Source organism: Salvelinus namaycush, chromosome 20 (assembly GCF_016432855.1).
Source record: "Salvelinus namaycush isolate Seneca chromosome 20, SaNama_1.0, whole genome shotgun sequence".
Classification (NCBI taxonomy): domain Eukaryota; kingdom Metazoa; phylum Chordata; class Actinopteri; order Salmoniformes; family Salmonidae; genus Salvelinus; species Salvelinus namaycush.
This window is the reverse complement of record NC_052326.1, coordinates 46,530,794-46,548,698: the sequence shown is the minus strand read 5'-3', so window position 1 is coordinate 46,548,698 and position 17,905 is coordinate 46,530,794. Positions and strand designations below refer to the sequence as shown.

The following is a 17,905-nucleotide window of genomic DNA, read 5'->3' as shown; positions in this document are numbered from 1 at the left end:
TTCGGGTTACTGGCCCAACGCTCTAACCACTAGGCTACCTGCCGCCCCGATATAGCAGCACAGGCACTCACACCATTACTACTCTCACAGCAGTGCCATTGTATTGGAATGTAATATTTTGGCCCTTTAAGAGAACCAAGTTGGTTGATCAGGAGAGGTCAGACAGTCACCGGCATATTTCAGTGTGGCCAAGCCCCTTTAAAACATTACGCATATCGGGGGCTGGCGTATCTATGCTGTCGTGAGGTAATCTATCCATTCTCGACACTATTCACCGGGTACATGTGGTAATCGTTGAAAGCGCACAGTGCAATTTGAGAATACAAGAAAATCAATACGAGCGCGCACGAGTTGGTTTTAAACCGGGAAATGTACATGGAACATCGCAGTCTTTTACCAAAGCTGAGTTGTTTGAAGCGAGTCTCGTGAAACAATCTAATACCAACCAAACTCAAATCTGAACGACAATGGAATTTGTGTTCTCCTTAAACCTGGAACCGTTGTGATTTGCCTGGATTTAAAAGCACAAGTTGCGGACAAATTGGATAAGACACCCCCAGGGAAGGGCACTGAACACTTGCACGAAATTGCAGGTCGTGGAATTAAACCTCTTTTTATAAGAATTGAAGGTGAGTGAAGGAGTTCTGAGCTTGTGTTACTTCCATGGCTCCTGGACGAAAACCGACTTTTGAGCCTGGCAAAACCCTGTGTTTCTCAGAAACGTTCCATAGTTACTGCAAATAGGGGTTACCTAGCAGGTTGAATGTGACCAACCGTACTAATACACAGGATACTATGGATTCATTTTCGAGAATTGCAACAACGTATCACAAGGCAAGAAGTAGATGTTGTTACAATGTACACTAGCAAATGGCAACATTTGTTACCCAACTTAGAAGATTTTACTAGTGACATTGTAGCCGCCACCTAAAAGTAGTGTGGTCACAATTTGACGCCAGATAGCCTAATGCAAAATACAATTGGGTTGTGATAGTACATAGCGTTACCACAGGTTTATTTACGCACTCAACTTTTACACGAAGACTAATTGTACATAGCAAAATTGTATTCCATATACCGATACACCAATTATTGGTGTCTGCTTTGAACGTAAGTATCACACGAGTATTTGAGGTACAGTAAAAGCCAATGGAAGGTTGTTCACCAACTTCGCTGCTGTTTAGTTCATTGAACCACAGCAGGCGGTGGATCATTGGAGAAGGACTGCTTGTTCTGTTTTTACAGCCCGTTTGGTCTGTGTCCACAGGCGTCGTTGCTCTACGCTGCAGTCTTCACATTACTTCTCCGGTGGAGTTTATGTATAGAAATTAATATTATTATCTGATGTCTGGGTTTTTTTCAGACAGAAATTACAACTTTCATGGCTATGTTGAAGAACTTACTGGAAATGTAACCAGTGTATCAAACGTTGATTTTGGAGACAGATTGAACAAAAATGGAGGGAGGGAGTAATGGTGATAAAAAATTCCTCTTCAAGAGATCTCAAGAATCGTCAACCTGCTTATTCAGCTCGTTGACACACTGATCCCTAAGTAACACGTTCACAGGTGTTTGATCTGTTACACCGTTTGTGTCCCAGTATGCGGCTTGACAGAAGCAATTCTATGGAAGGTGTCACTGAGCTACAGTCATGCACCCCCTCCCTCCACACAGGCAATCCACTCAACCAAATGTGGGATAAATAACATGCTTTGATGGAATTCAGTAGATTTACTACTATTGGCTGTCTTGTTAAGGCTAAGTATTTATCCGATTGTTAGACGGTTCTTTAGATGGGATAACGATGCTTGTCAAGTAATAAGTGTCACAAAATGACAAGGAGAAAGGCATGTGAAAGGCTCGACCTTGGTATTTAGTCTAAAGGTAAGCAGTGATTATTTTAAGTGTTGTGTATAGAATTAGGCTTGGACAGTTATTAGAAGGTCAAAGTTCAAGTCCAGGGCATGATGTTTTCTACCACGTCATTTTTCTTTCTAAATGTGTGTGTGTTTTGATATTCATTTATCCAACAGCATCATCCATGGCAAATTTAGACAGAAGAGCAGTCCGTGAGAGTGAATGCGTGGCCTTTGCATCCCTCGGTGTTATCAGACTCAGCCCCTGTTGTAACCTACCATTCCTCAAATGATGGCCATCTGTTCTTTTAAGCTCATAGCTGCCCTCATAACTGAAGTGACATATTAAGTTATGACAGCGCCATAAACCCAGAAACCACATGGAATATCCTATCTTGATATTGATTACCCATTGAACTTCATGGTCGCGCCGGCATGTACAGTGTATTCGGAAAATATTCAGATCCCTTGACTTTTTTCACATTTGTTACATTAGACTTATTCTAAAGTGGATTGTTCCCCCCCCCCCCCCCCCCCCTCAGCAATCTACACACAATAGTCCATAATGGACAAAGCAAAAACTGTTTTGTAAATGTATAAAAACTGAAATAACATTTACATATGTATTCAGACCCTTTACTCAGTACTTTGTTGAAGCACATTTGGCAGCGATTACAGCCTTGAGTCTTCTTGGGTATGATGCTACAAGCTTGGCACACCTGTATTTGGGTAGTTTTTCACATTCTTCTCTGCAGATCCTCTCAAGCTCTGTCAGGTTGGATGGGGAGCGTCTCTGCACAGCTATCGTCAGGTCTCTCCAGAGATGTTCGATCGGGTTCAGGTCCGGGCTCTGGTTGGGCCACTCAAGGACATTGAGACTTGTCCCACAGCCACTTCTGCGTTGTCTTGGCTGTGTGCTTAGGGTTGTTGTCTTGTTGGAAGGTGAACCTTCACCCCAGTCTGAGGTCCTGAGAGCTCTGGAGCAGATTTTCATCAAGGATCTCTCTCTACTTTACTCCATTCATCTTTCCCTCAATCCTGACTAGTCTCCCTGCCACTGAAGAACATCCCCACAGCATGATGCTGCCACCAGCATGCTTCACCGTAGGGATGGTGCCAGGTTTCTTCCAGATTGTGACGCACCAGAGAATCTTGTTTCTCATGGTCTGAGAGTCCTTTAGGTGCCTCTAGGCAAACTCAAAATGGGCTGTCCTGTGCCTGTTACTGAGGAGTGGCTTCCGCCTGGCCACTCTACCATATAGGCCTGATGGGTGGAGTGCTGCAGAAATTGTTGTCCTTCTGGAAGGTTCTCCCATCTCTACAGAGGAACTCTGGAGCTCTGTCAGAGTTACCATTGGGTTCTTGGTCACCTCCCTGCCCAAAATCCTTCTCCCCCGATTGCTCAAGTCTGGCCGGGCGGCCAGCTGTAGGAACAGTCTTGGTGGTTCCAAACTTCTTCCATTTTAAGAATGATTGAGGCAACTGTTTTCTTGGGGACCTTAAATGCTGCAGACATTTTTTGGTATCCTTCCCCAGATCTGTGACTTGACACAATCCTGTTTCGGAGCCCTACTGACAATTCCTTTGACCCCAGGGCTTGGTTTTTGCTCTGACATGCACTGTCAACTGTGCAACCTTTTTATATAGACAGGTTGTGTGTGATGATCAATGGAAACAGGATGCACCTGAGCTCAATTTCGAGTCTCATGGCAAAGATTCTGAATACATTTGTAAATAAAGTATTTCTTTTTTTTTTTTTTTTTTTTATACATTTGCTAAAATATCTAAACCAGTTTTTTTCTTTGTAATTATGGGCTATTGTGTGTAGATTGGTGAGGGGGTGGGCAATTGAATCAATTTTAGAATAAGGTTGTAATGTAACTAAATGTGGAAAAACCAGGGCGTCTGAATACTTTCCAAATGCACTGTAATAACTAGATCATTCTTTAAAAATGCAACTCTATCACAACTGTTAAAGGAACTAGTTATTTTCTTGATTTTAGTTTAGTCTGCTCATCGCTAAGGATCCTGGGACTAAACACATCCCTCTGCAACTGGATCCTGACGAGTCGCCTCCCAGGTAGTGAGGGTAGGTAGCAACACATCTGCCACGCTAATCCTCAACACTGGAGCTCCCCAGGGGTGTGCGTGTTCAGTCCCTTCCTGTACTCCCTGTTCACCCACGACTGCATGGCCAGGCACGACTCCAACACCATCATTAAGTTTGCAGACAACACAACAGTGGTAGGCCTGATCACCGACAATGACGAGACAGCCTATAGGGAGGAGGTCAGAGACCTGGCCGGGTGGTGCCAGAATAAAAACCTATCCTTCAACGTAACCAAGACTAAGGAGATGATTGTGGACTACAGGAAAAGGAGGACAGTGCACGCCCTCATTCTCATCGACGGGGCTGTAGTGGAGCAGGTTGAGAGCTTCAAGTTCCTTGGTGTCCACATCAACAATAAACAAGAATGGTCCAAACACACAACACAAGACGGGGCTGTAGTGGAGCAGGTTGAGAGCTTCAAGTTCCTTGGTGTCCACATCAACAACAAACAAGAATGGTCCAAGCACACCAAGACAGTCATGAAGAGGGCACGACAAAGCCTATTTCCCCTCAAGAAACTAAAAAGATTTGGCATGGGTCCTGAGATCCTCAAAAGGTTCTACAGCTGCAACATCGAGAGCATCCTGACTGGTTGCATCACTGCCTGGTACGGCAATTGCTCGGCATCTGACCGTAAGGCGCTACAGAGGGTAGTGCGTACGGCCCAGTACATCACTGGGGCTAAGCTGCCTGCCATCCAGGACCTCTACAACAGGCGGTGTCAGGAAGGCCCTAAAAATTGTCAAAGTCCACAGCCACCCCAGTCATAGACTGTTCTCTCTACTACCGCATGGCAAGTGGTACCGGAGTGCCAAGTCTAGGACAAAAAGGCTTCTCAACAGTTTTTACCCCCAAGCCATAAGACTCCTGAACAGGTAATCAAATGGCTACCCGGACTATTTGCATTGTGTGCCCCCCCCAACCCCTCTTTTTACGCTGCTGCTACTCTCTGTTTATCTCATATGCATAGTCCCTTTAACTATACATTCATGTACATACTGCCTCGATTGGGCTGACCAACCAGTGCTCCCGCACATTGGCTAACCGGGCTATCTGCATTGTGTCCCACCGGCCAACCCCTCTTTTACGCTACGCTCTGTTCATCATATATGCATAGTCACTTTAACCATATCTACATGTACATACTACCTCAATCAGCCTGACTAACCGGTGTCTGTATGTAGCCTCGCTACTTTTATAGCCTCGCTACTGTATATAGCCTGTCTTTTTACTGTTGTTTTATTTCTTTACTTACCTATTGTTCACCTAATACCTTTTTTGTACTGTTGGTTAGAGCCAGTAAGTAAGCATTTCACTGTAAGGTCTACCTACACCTGTTGTATTCAGCGCACGTGACAAATTAAACTTTGATTTGAGATTTACATTTTTGTGTGTGCTTTCTTTTTCACGGTATACACAGCTTTCATTTTTGGTTATTAACAGTAGGCCCTAAACCCCCTTGATAGGCTAGAAAGACTAAGTATTTTACATGATCAATTTCTCTATAAAGCACCACTTACACTACATGGCCAAAAGTATGTGGTCACCTCTTCAAATAAGTGGATTTGGCTATTTCAGCCACACCCGTAGCTGAGAGGTGTATAAAATTGAGCATGCAATCTCCATAGACAAATGTTGTCAGTGAAATGGCCCGTACTGAAGAGCTCAGTCACTTTCAACCTGGCACTGTCATAGGATGCCACCTTTCCAACAAGTCAGTTTGTCAAATTTCTGCCCTTTTAGAGCTGCTCAGGTCAACTGTAAGTGCTGTTATTGTTAGTGCTGTTATTAAGTGGAAACGTCTAGGAGCAACAACGGCTCAGCCGCAAAGTGGTAGGCCACACAAGCTCACAAAAAGGGGCTGTTGATGAAAAATTGTTTGTCCTCAGTTGAACTGTTCGTCAGGAGCTTCATGAAATGGGTTTCCATAGCTGAGCCGCTGCACACAAGATCTCACCATGTGCAATGCCAAGCGTCGGCTGGAGGGGTGTAAAGCTCACCACCATTGGAGCAGTGGAAACGCATTCTCTGGAGTGATGAATCAAGCTTCACCATCTGGTAGTCCGACGAACAAATCTGGGTTTGTAGGATGCCAGGAGAGCGCTACCTGCCCACATGCATAGTGCCAACTGTAAAGTTTGGTGGAGGAGGAATAATGGTCTGGGACTGTTTTTCATGGTTCGGGCTCCTTAGTTCCAGTGAAGGGACATTTTAATGCTACAGCATACTATGACATTCTAGAATTTTCTGTGCTTCGACCTTTACGGCAACAGTTTGGGGAAGGCTCTTTCCTGTTTCAGCATGGCAATGCCCCCGTGCTCAAAGCGAGGTCCATACAGAAATTGTTTGTTGAAATCGGTGTGGAAGAACTTGACTGGCATGCACAGAGCCCTGACCTCAACCCCATCGAACACTTTTTAGAATGAATTGGAACAACGATGGTGAGCCAGGCCTCACATCAGTGCCCGACCTGACTAATGCTCTTGTGGCTGAATGGAAGTAGTTCACTGCAGCAATGTTCCAACATCTAGTAGGATGCCTTCCCAGAAGAGTGGAGGCTGTTATAGCAGCAAAAGGGGGGACCAACTCTATATTAATGCCCATGATTTTGGAATGAGATGTTCGACGAGCAGGTGTATACATACTTTTGGTGTATTTTGGCCAAGGTTTGGTGTATCTTGGCCAAGTTCTGGTGGGTAGGTACATAATTAGAAAGTTGAGACATTTATGGCTGTAGCCTAGTGGTTAGAGTGTTGGGCCAATAACCGAAATGTTGCTGGATTGAATCCCCGAGCTGACAAGGTAAAAATATGTCGTTCTGCCGCTGAACAAGGCAGTTAACTCACTGTTCCTTGGTAGGTCGTCATTGTAAATAAGAATTTGTTCTTAACTGACTTGCCTAGTTAAATGAAGGTGTAAAAAACAAAAGTTGTCTATCGGAGGACGGTGCAGGGTGTCGTCTATATCGGAGGACGGTGCAGGGTGTCGTCTATATCGGAGGACGGTGCAGGGTGTCGTCTATATCGGAGGACGGTGCAGGGTGTCGTCTATATCGGAGGACGGTGCAGGGTGTCGTCTATATCGGAGGACGGTGCAGGGTGTCGTCTACATTATATCCGAGCACGGTGCAGGGTGTTTTAGCATGGAGGTCAAATGACTAATAGGGCATGGATTGCTAAATTTGTCTAAAGTCAAAAATAAATCAAAGGGAAATTACCTTTTAAACGGGGGAGAGAAAGCTGCCCATGTCCCCCAACTTTGGACGCTCAAATAAACAGTTCAAGCTGGCTGCTGTTTATAGGAGATTGAACAACAGCACTGCTTTTCACGATTATGTTTCATGGCGGACTGGCAGTGTGGCTAATTGGGACCGATTTTTGTAAAAAAATAAAAAAATAAAAAATGTTTGAAATCCTATTTTTTTCTTCTTCTGTGTGACAGTAGTCACCAAGGTTTGTATACGTGGCAAGTTGTCTTTGTGAATGAGTGTCATTGTATGCAGACTTGTGGTAGCTGTGCAGCACGTTTTTGCACTTGTACCTAGACTGAGTCAGACAAGAATAGACCGCAGTCTTGACTTGTAATATTACGCTTGATCCCATTTATAAATGGTACCATTTCGTGTGAACTGTTTGACCAATGTCATGACCTGTGACAGAAATGTAAGTTCTGAAGAGTGCCAGATGAGGGCTGAGGAAGTCCCTTAGTCCCTGGATCCACTGGGAATAGTTGTCGTGGAATGTATATTATAATTTAAATGCCTGTTGATTATGTCCATATTCCATTGTGATTCAGCCCCTCACCAGTTTGGCTTGCTGTTCGAATAGAAAGAATGATATGAATTGTAGATCAATGCCCTTCCTGATGTCACCATAAACTCTCAATACACTGAGTGTACAGAACATTAGGAACACTTTCATAATATGTTTCAAATCAAAGTTTATTTGTCACGTGACCCGAATACAACAGGTGTAGACCTTACAGTGAAATGCCTACTTACAGGCTCTAACCAATAGTGCAAAAAAGGTATTAGGTGAACAATAGGTAGGTAAATAAATAAAACGACAGTAAAAAGACAGGCTATATACAGTAGCGAGGCTATAAAAGTAGCGAGACTACATACAGACACCGGTTAGTCAGGCTGATTGAGGTAGTATGTACATGTAGATATGGTTAAAGTGACTATGCATATATGATGAACAGAGAGTAGCAGTAGCGTAAAAGTTGTACCCCCTTTGCCCTCAGAACAGCCTCAATTCATCACGGCATGGACTCCAATGCTTCCCACAGTTGTGTCAAGTTGGCTGGATGTCCTTTGGGTGGTGGACCATTTTTTGCGGAAACTGTCAAGCGTGTGAGTGGCAGGTAGCCAAGTGGTTAGAGCATTGGCCCAGTAACCGAAAGGTTGCTGGATCGAATCACAGAGCTGACAAGGTAAACATCTGTCATTCTACCCCTGAACAAGGCAGTTAACCCACTGTTCCCCGGTAGGCCGTCATTGTAAATCAGAATTTGTTTTTAACTGACTTGCCTAGTTAAATAAAGGTACAATTAAAAACCCTGCAGCGTTGCAATTCTTGACTCACTCAAACTGGTGCGCCTGGCACCTACTCCCATACCCCGTTCAAGGGCACTTAAATCTTTTGTCTTGCCCATTCACCCTCTGAATGGGAAACACACAATACATGTCTCAATTGTCTCGAGGTTTAAAAAGCCTTTCCTGTCTCCTCCCCTTTAATATACACAGATTTTAAGTGGATTTAACAGGTGGTGACATTTATTAAGAGATCATAGCATTCACCTGGATTCACCTGGTCAGTCTGTCATGGAAAGAGCAGGTGTTCCTAATGTTTTCAACACGGTGTAGCTTCAATATGGGTGGTGATGGATTATTTCATGAGATTAAACCACAGAGGTGCAATATGCATGACTGACTACACTAATTGCCTCCAGTTGAGTTAAAGCACTCCCAGTCTCTTTTTCACCAGATTTACATAACAAAAGGCAATAACATTTTTAAGGTATTTTCAGAAAACTGCATCGTTGGTTAAGGGCTTATAAAGTAAGCATTTCACTGTAAGGTGAAACCTGTTGTATTTGGTGCATGTGACAAATAAAATTTGATTTGATCTCAGGTGGTGCAGGTATGACACAACACTAGTGTGGGGGGGGCTTTCCTCTTTTGTTCTATAGTTCCTCAACCTTGGTGGGGGGCCTTTTGATGTCACGGATTCCCATCAGACGAACTCCTTGACTGCCCTAATCCTTGAGGTTTGCAGTTGTCTAGAAAACATTATTTTGCTAAATGTTTTTTTCCCCTTCCTTTTTAGTGTGTCTACTGTATTGGTTTTAGACTTGGGATATCGCTTTTCTACAGGAATAGTTACAAAATCATTGGAGCACATCTTTAAATGGGTATCAATGCTTAAGACTTCTACAAAAGTTTGTGAAAGAGAGGATACCAGTAATGAGGACCAGATCACAACTCTCTGCCAGTAAATGGTGCTAGTGTCATCGCAGACACCCTGTAACTGTTAAGGGGTCAAAGACTGAATGGATGAGGATGGGTGTCGGCCACTTGTTCTCCATGGCTGGCAGCTGTACGGGCTAGAACGAATGTGTGGTGTCAACACCTTTTCATCAGTCCTACTGCCACCAAATGTCCTCAAAGTAGCAATTCACAGTCCATCAGTTGGTTAGTCAGCCGTCAGTCCTCCTGCCAGTCAGCTCTTCAGACCGTCAGTCCTTCAGTCTGTCAGCCGTCCTTCAGTTAGTTAGTACTTCAGTCAGCCCCAGTCCATCAGCCCGTCCGGCCTTCAGTCTGTCAGACGTCCTTCAACCTGTCCTTTAGATAATCAGTCTCAGTCCTTCAGTCAGTCAGCCCCTCGTTTAGTCAGTCCTTCAGCAAGTCTTTCAGTCAGTCCTTAAGTCAATATGTCCTTCCGTCTGTCAGGTCGTCCACAGCAAGGGCGAGTAGGCGGGCAGACGCTGTCTGACGAGGGGATAGACGCGTCCGGGATTTGTCTTGTTTAGCAATCGTCGTAACATTCATCCTGCCGGTCTGGTAATTAACAGGTGGGGAGATGTCAAGGACGGGCTGCGTCAGAGAGATTTGATAAACTGCGACCGGGTGGAGATGGCAGTAGATCATCAGTAACGGCGTTGATTAAACGGTGTCTTGCGGCAGAGTGCACTCGGTCAGGACAGAGCTGTCATCACAAAGTGCCATATCGTGTGATGATAGAGGCACAAACTCACAGACCTGATCAGCCGAAAGGGCTGTGAGTTACTGGAATAGACCAATGTTGATCATTGTTTTCCCCTGCAAAGACAAAGTATGTTTGAAGGAATGTGCCTTTTGAGGTTTTATGTTTCGCAATCTAAACATTTTGGGGATGACTTGCCGTCAAAAATGAATGGTGTTTTTGACTAAATCCTGGGAAAAACTTAAAGGGTGATTTAATAGGGCCTTGGTTGTTTTTTGCTAATCATAAAACTGAGTACACAACAACCTGCTGGTTCTACCCAAGGTAATCCTGTGGTTTTTAACCACCAATGAAAGTCTGAAGGTGTCATACTAAAAACACTTTCTTTTTTTCCTTTTGGCAAGCCGACTCCGACAGATTCTTTCCCGATTCTAAATGTTGAAACCACCTACAGCTGACGGCCTTTCACTGACTGATTTTTTGGTAAAAATCGGTCGGGTGTGTTTGCCCCTTATCCATTAGACTGCCACAAATCTATCCAATGTAGATGGAAATACAACTGGTTGAAAAGGACAGCCGGCCTTGCAATATACGTGACGGCTGCTTTTGCTTTAAAGTGGTCGTGCCTCTCCACGTCCATGGGTAGATGAAATACTCTATTTAATTATGTCAGTGGGCATTAACTCAGTAACCTTATCAGAATGGTCAGGTCTTTGCAAGCCAACGAATGCAACAAGATTAAGGACAATATGCTGGTGGCACAAAGCAAAATCCCCCTAAAAGAGGGGGTGGGTTTCAGAATCAGATTACCCAGTGCCAGCCTCTACTACATTTCAACCATTTGAGATCTTTGTATCTTGCTACATGGCAGCTATCAAAGATGATCGTTCTCTAGATATCAATCAGAAGCTGCTGTTTTTCTGGTAACAAATACTTTTCTGGGAATGACAGAAGACAACGGGCCTTCTGCTGTACTAAATCATAGGGAACATCTCGTAATAGATTACTGTATGTAATGTGTGGAGAACAAACATAAATACCGTTGTAGTTCCAGTGCTAACATGTTAAATCAGCATTATATCAGTCTACAACTTTATAAACTCAGCAAAAAGAAACGTCCCTTTTTCAGGACCCTGTATTTCAAAGATAATTTGTAAAATCCAAATAACTTCACAGATCTTCATTGTAAAGGGTTTAAACACTGTTTCCCATGATTGTTCAATGAACCATAAACAATTAATGAACATGCACCTGTGGAATGTCGTTAAGACACTAACAGCTTACAGACGGTAGGCAATTAAGGTCACAGTTATGAAAACGTAGGATACTAAAGAGGCCTTTCTGACTCTGAAAAACACAAAAGAAAGATGCCCAGGGTCCCTGCAGATGTGGCCAGGGCAATAAATTGCAATGTTCATACTGTGAGACGCCTAAGACAGAGCTACAGGGAGACAGGACGGAAAGCTGATCGTCCTCGCAGTGGCAGACCACGTGTAACAACGCCTGCGCAGGATCGGTACGTCTGAACATCACACCTGCGGGACAGGTACAGGATGGCATCAACAACTGCCCGAGTTACACCAGGAACGCACAATCCCTCCATCAGTGCTCAGACTGTCCGCAATAGGCTGAGAGAGGCTGGACTGAGGGCTTGTAGGCCTGTTGTAAAGCAGGTCCTCACCAGACATCACCGGCAACAACGTCGCCTATGGGCACAAACCCACCATCGCTGGACCAGACAGGACTGACAAAAAGTGCTCTTCACTAACGAGTCGCGGTTTTGTCTCACCAGGGGTGATGGTCGAATTCACGTTTATCGTCGAAGGAATGAGCGTTACACCGAAACCTGTACTCTGGAGCGGGATCGATTTCGAGGTGGAGATTCCGTCATGGTCTGGAGCAGTGTGTCATGGCATCATCGGACTGAGCTTGTTGTCATTGCAGGCAAACTCAACGCTGTGCATTACAGGGAAGACATCTTCCTCCCTCATGTGGTACCCTTCCTGCAGGCTCATCTTGACATGACCCTCCAGCATGACAATGCCACCAGCCATACTGCTCGTTCTGTGCGTGATTTCCTGCAAGACAGGAATGTCAGTGTTGTGCCATGGCCAGCGAAGAGCACGGATCTCAATCCCATTGAGCACGTCTGGGACCTGTTGGATCGGAGGGTGAGGGCTAGGGCCATTCCCCCCCAGAAATGTCCTGGAACTTGCAGGTGCCTTGGTGGAAGAGTGGGGTAACATCTCACAACAAGAACTAGCAAATCTGTTGCAGTCTATGAGGAGGAGATGCACTGCAGTACTTTGTATCTGGTGTGGCCACCAGCTGCATTGACTGTTACTTTTGATTTTGACCCCCCCTTTGTTCAGGGACACACTATTCCATTTCTGTTAGTCACATGTCTGTGGAACTTGTTCAGTTTGTCTCAGTTATTGAATCTTGTTATGTTCATACAAATATTTACACATGTTAAGTTTGCTGAAAATAAACGCAGTTGACAGTGAGAGGACGTTTCTTTTTTTGCTGAGTTTAGTTCTGTTTTTAGCTCCACATGGCTTATACTGAGCACCGTCAATGTCCTCTACAATGCCTTGGTTTGTCAAACTTAATTTGAGTCCCTTGAAGATACACATGTAGCTAGTAGAGACCCCTGAGTTGGAGCATAATAAATATTCTCCCCTTAGATATGCTTTACACGCCAAAAACCCTGACACTGCAATATCTAGGCTCAATCTTAATTCCTATCTCGATTAATTTATTTGGTTCAGGACACAGCAGGCTAACGGTGCAAAGGTGCCAAGCTATTCTTCTTCGATACTCTGATAGTGTTTTCCTCATGTTACTCCTTAGTCAGTTCTAATTTAATCAAATTCAACACTGCTCAAGTTTATTTTAACATGTTATACGCACCCTCCAGACATGTCCTTGATTCTAATCAGTAGCATGACCCCATGGATGTTTGTTGAAATTGGTTATAATTTTTTGGGGATAACTCGACTTTTGATAACACTTCTAAACTCTCATAGGGTTTAATTATGCTGAAAAGCCTGTTCATTATTCAAATATGTAAATGTAGGTCTAGATCGTATGAAAACTGTGCAGTGTTGGCATTCCTTTGAAGCACAACTGAAGTGCCCTATCTATCGAAGTGCGAATTATTAAGTTAGAAGGGCACCCTGCATGTTTCCAGTCAATGCAGTTCACCAGTAGAAATGGTAAGTGTGTGTGTGCTCCCTCATGAATGGAGTTAATTAGCGTGTGTCTGACTGTCTAAATCCATGTTAAAAAAAACACATGTTGTCTTTCTCCAGAGAACTGGGCTCTGTGGGGTGTGTTTGTGAACAGAGCCCCAGGACCAGCTTGCTTAGGGGAGTCTTCTCCAGGTTCATCTCTCTGTAGGTGATGGCTTTGTTATGAAAGGTTTGGGAATCACTTCCTTTTAGGTGGTTGTAGAATTTAACGTCTCTTTTTTGGATTTTGATAATTAGTGGGTATCGGCCTAATGCTGCTCTGCATGCATTATTTGGTGTTCTACGTTGTACACTGAGGATATTTTTACAGAATTCCTTCTCTCTCTACTCTCGCTCTCGGCAGGGGGCTAGACAGGGAAAGGGTGGCCTGGTCTCTCGGCAGAGGGGTAGACAGGGAAAGGGTGGCCTGGTCTCTCTGCAGGGGGCTAGACAGGGAAAGGATGGCCTGGTCTCTCTGCAAGGGGGTGGAGAGGGAAAGGATGGCCTGGTCTCTCTGCAAGGGGGTGGAGAGGGAAAGGGTGGCCTGGTCTCTCTGCAAGGGGGTGGAGAGGGAAAGGGTGGCCTGGTCTCTCTGCAAGGGGGTGGAGAGGGAAAGGGTGGCCTGGTCTCTCTGCAAGGGGGTGGAGAGGGGAAAGGGTGGCCTGGTCTCTCTGCAGGGGGCTAGACAGGGAAAGGATGGCCTGGTCTCTCTGCAGGGGGGTGGAGAGGGAAAGGGTGGCCTGGTCTCTCTGCAAGGGGGTGGAGAGGGAAAGGGTGGCCTGGTCTCTCGGCAAGGGGGTAGAGAGGGAAAGGATGGCCTGGTCTTTCTGCAGGGGGGTAGAGAGGGAAAGGATGGCCTGGTCTCTCTGCAGGGGGGGTAGAGAGGGAAAGGATGGCCTGGTCTCTCTGCAAGGGGGTAGAGAGGGAAAGGGTGGCCTGGTCTCTCTGCAGGGGGGTAGAGAGGGAAAGGATGGCCTGGTCTCTCTGCAGGGGGGTAGAGAGGGAGAGGATGGCCTGGTCTCTCTGCAAGGGGGTGGAGAGGGAAAGGGTGGCCTGGTCTCTCTGCAAGGGGGTGGAGAGGGAAAGGGTGGCCTGGTCTCTCTGCAAGGGGGTGGAGAGGGAAAGGGTGGCCTGGTCTCTCTGCAAGGGGGTGGAGAGGGGAAAGGGTGGCCTGGTCTCTCTGCAGGGGGCTAGACAGGGAAAGGATGGCCTGGTCTCTCTGCAAGGGGGTGGAGAGGGAAAGGGTGGCCTGGTCTCTCTGCAAGGGGGTGGAGAGGGAAAGGGTGGCCTGGTCTCTCGGCAAGGGGGTAGAGAGGGAAAGGATGGCCTGGTCTTTCTGCAGGGGGGTAGAGAGGGAAAGGATGGCCTGGTCTCTCTGCAGGGGGGGTAGAGAGGGAAAGGATGGCCTGGTCTCTCTGCAAGGGGGTAGAGAGGGAAAGGGTGGCCTGGTCTCTCTGCAGGGGGGTAGAGAGGGAAAGGATGGCCTGGTCTCTCTGCAGGGGGGTAGAGAGGGAGAGGATGGCCTGGTCTCTCTGCAGGGGGGTAGAGAGGGAAAGTGGCACTGGCGTCCTTTGTTTCTTTTGTTACCGAAGGTTGAAAAGCCCAGCCAACAAGGGGGAAGCAGGGGGGAGGGGGGGGGGGGGTGAGCTATAGGTCTGGATGTGCAAGGATAGTGGGAGGGGTGTGGAAGAGAAGGGAGGATATGTTTGGCTTTGCTCTGTCTGAACTGTGTGTCTGTACTGACTGTCTGTGGGAGAACAGCTGGTGTTGACTGGCTGCAGACTCTACTCCTCCACAGAGGGATAGGTAGGTGAGTGGGTGTGGTAGAGGGGAGTGTCCACCATCTGGAACCTGCTGTAGACCCAGAAACTAGGGCAGAACTTCGAAGCTTGGAAAGTTCTGTGTTTTTTGTGTTCTTCGGCATCGGTGCACCTTACAATGTTGTCCTATATGAGGTTTTTCAAATTCCTTTGCAATGTAAATATTGATTTTGCGTGATTTTTTAGGGGAGGGGGGGGTTGTGGTAATTTTGATTATTAGCGTGGGATATTTATTTTTGTTTATGCTGAATGGTTCTTTCTTTTGGCCAACAGTGGCTATTCACTGGCAACTCGTGATTTGATGTAAATGGATATTAAAACGCTTGTGAAATAGAATCTAAATGACGTCAGGGGGCTTCATGTGGCTTTTGACTCCCAGGAAACAATACAAGAGGCATCTGGTATGGTGACATTCGCCAGGTTCTTGTGTTGGTTTGGCAGGCCGATAGGTGGGCGGGGTGAAAAGCGTTTTTCGGAATGCCGGCCATTGCTAAGTGGGAACCATGGAGTCTTTGGGAAATGGGGAGCGCTCGGTTTCCCCAGATATACCCTTTTTTCTCAAGATCACTGCCAAAGATGCCCCCCCCACACACATCTTAACCCCTCTGTGGGGGACCCGCTCTATCCTGGGAAAAGAGGGTTGTCATGGTGAGAAAGGAACCAATGTTGGACTGAACTGTTAACAAGTTTTGCACTTTGGCTGCTTAAGGTTGGATAAGGGGAGGGTGTGGGATTTATCTTTTGCTGGTCTCAATTTGACCTTTTCTGAAATGGACTTGTGTGTCTCTGTGTTGGTCAGTGGTGTAGTTGAGAAACCTTTTGCAGAAAATTGCATTGAAAGTATAGGGAGCGTAACTTTTCACTGCAATCGGCGTTTGCCCACCTATTTTTATTTTGTTTATTTTATTGAAATTTAAAACATACAATCTATCTGCTGTGAAGCCGCTCAACATTGACATTACATTCAGTCATCTAGCTGACTCCCATCCAGAGAGACCCACAGGAGCAACCATGGTCAAGCACCCGCCCAAGGGCATATCGACGTATCCCCACCCAGTCAAACCAGCGACCTCTCAGCCACCGGCCCAAAGCCCCCCCCCCAACAACCACTTAGTTTTTGACCACTGCATCACTGGTGTCAGTGTGTGCCTGCTGGACACAGGGCTGACGTGCCAAGGTGTGACGGGTGCCCGGGGTGGGACAGCCTGCATGTATCCCCGATGACACTTCCTGCTAGTTCACACTCCTAAATGGTGAAAGGTTGTGTGTCATCTCTCTTAAGGGAGTATCAGGACTTAAATCCAGAGCTATAGTTAATACAGTGTGAAGTGTGTATGTGTGTGCCTGCCCATAGAGCAAGGTGTTTCTTGGCAACCATTTGCCAGGATATACCCTGTTGCGGGAACGGTCTCTTGTTGCTAAGCGCAACCAGGACATCCACCGCTGAGGGAACGGTCTATTGCTGTGAGAACATGGCCTTTCTGTTTAATTTGGGGGGGAGACTGCACTGCATTCCCCAGTCCTCAAATCTTTATTTGTCACATGCGCCAAATACAACGTGTCGACCTTACCGCGAAATGCTTACTTACAAGCCCTTAACCAACAGTGCAGTTCAAGCAAGAGTTAAGAAAAAATTTACTAAATAAACTAAAGATAAAAAAAGTAACACAATAACGTGGCTATATACAGGGGGTACCGGTACCGTGTCAATAGGTGGGGGTACAGGTTAGTTGAGGTAATTTGTACATGTAGGTAGTGGTAAAGTGACTATGCATAGATAATAAACAGCGAGTAGCAGCAGTGTAAAAAACAAATTGGGGGGGGAGTCTATGTAAATCTGGTGTCATTTTGATTAATTGTTCATCAGTCTTATGGCTTGGGGATAGAAGCTGTTAAGGAGCCTTTTGGACCTAGACTTGGTGCTCCGGTTCAACTTGACGTGTGGGAGCAGAGAAAAGTCTATTACTTGTGTGACTGGAGTCTTTGATGATTTTTTTTAGCTTTCCTCTGTCACCGCCTAGTATATAGGTCCTGGATGGCAGGAAGCTTGGCCCCAGTGATGTACTGGGCTATACGCACTAACCTCTGTAGCGCCTTACGGTCAGATGCCGAGCAGTTACCATACCAGGCGGTGATGCAACAGGTCAAGATGCTCTCGATGGTGCAGCTGTAGAACTGTTTGATCTGGGGAGCCATGCCTAATCTTTTCAGTCTCCTGAGGGGGAAAAGTTGTTGTCGTGCTCTCATAACGACTGTCTTGTTGTGTTTGGACCATGATAGTTTGTTGGTGTTGTGGACACCAAGGAACTTAACTCTCGACCCGCTCCACTACATCCCCGTCAATGTTAATGACGGCCTGTTCGGCCCGCCTTTTCCTGTAGTTCACGATCAGCTCCTTTGTCTTTCTCACATTGAGGGAGAGGTTGTTGTCCTGGCATCACACTGCCGGGTCTCTGACCTCCCAATAGGCTGTCTCCATCGTTGTCGGTGATCAGGCCTACCACTGTTGTGTCTTCAGCAAACTAAATGATGGTGTTGGAGTCGTGTTTGGCCACGCAGTCGTGGGTGAACAGGGAGTACAGGAGGGGACTAAACACACACCCCTGAGTGGCCCCAGTGTTGAGGATCAGCATAGCAGACGTGTTGTTGCCTACCCTTACCACCTGGGGGCGGCCCATCA

General features: G+C 46.0%; 1 protein-coding gene across 1 annotated transcript in view; it reads left to right on the top strand.

Annotated features, from left to right (window-relative positions):
• Positions 1-246: 246 nt before the first annotated feature.
• Positions 247-17,905, top strand: part of LOC120065424 (plexin-B1-like) — a 166,299-nt gene continuing 148,640 nt past the window's right edge. The window contains exon 1 of the mRNA XM_039016429.1: positions 247-629. The gene's annotated coding sequence lies outside the window, so the exon portion shown is untranslated. The remainder of the gene's footprint in view (positions 630-17,905) is intronic.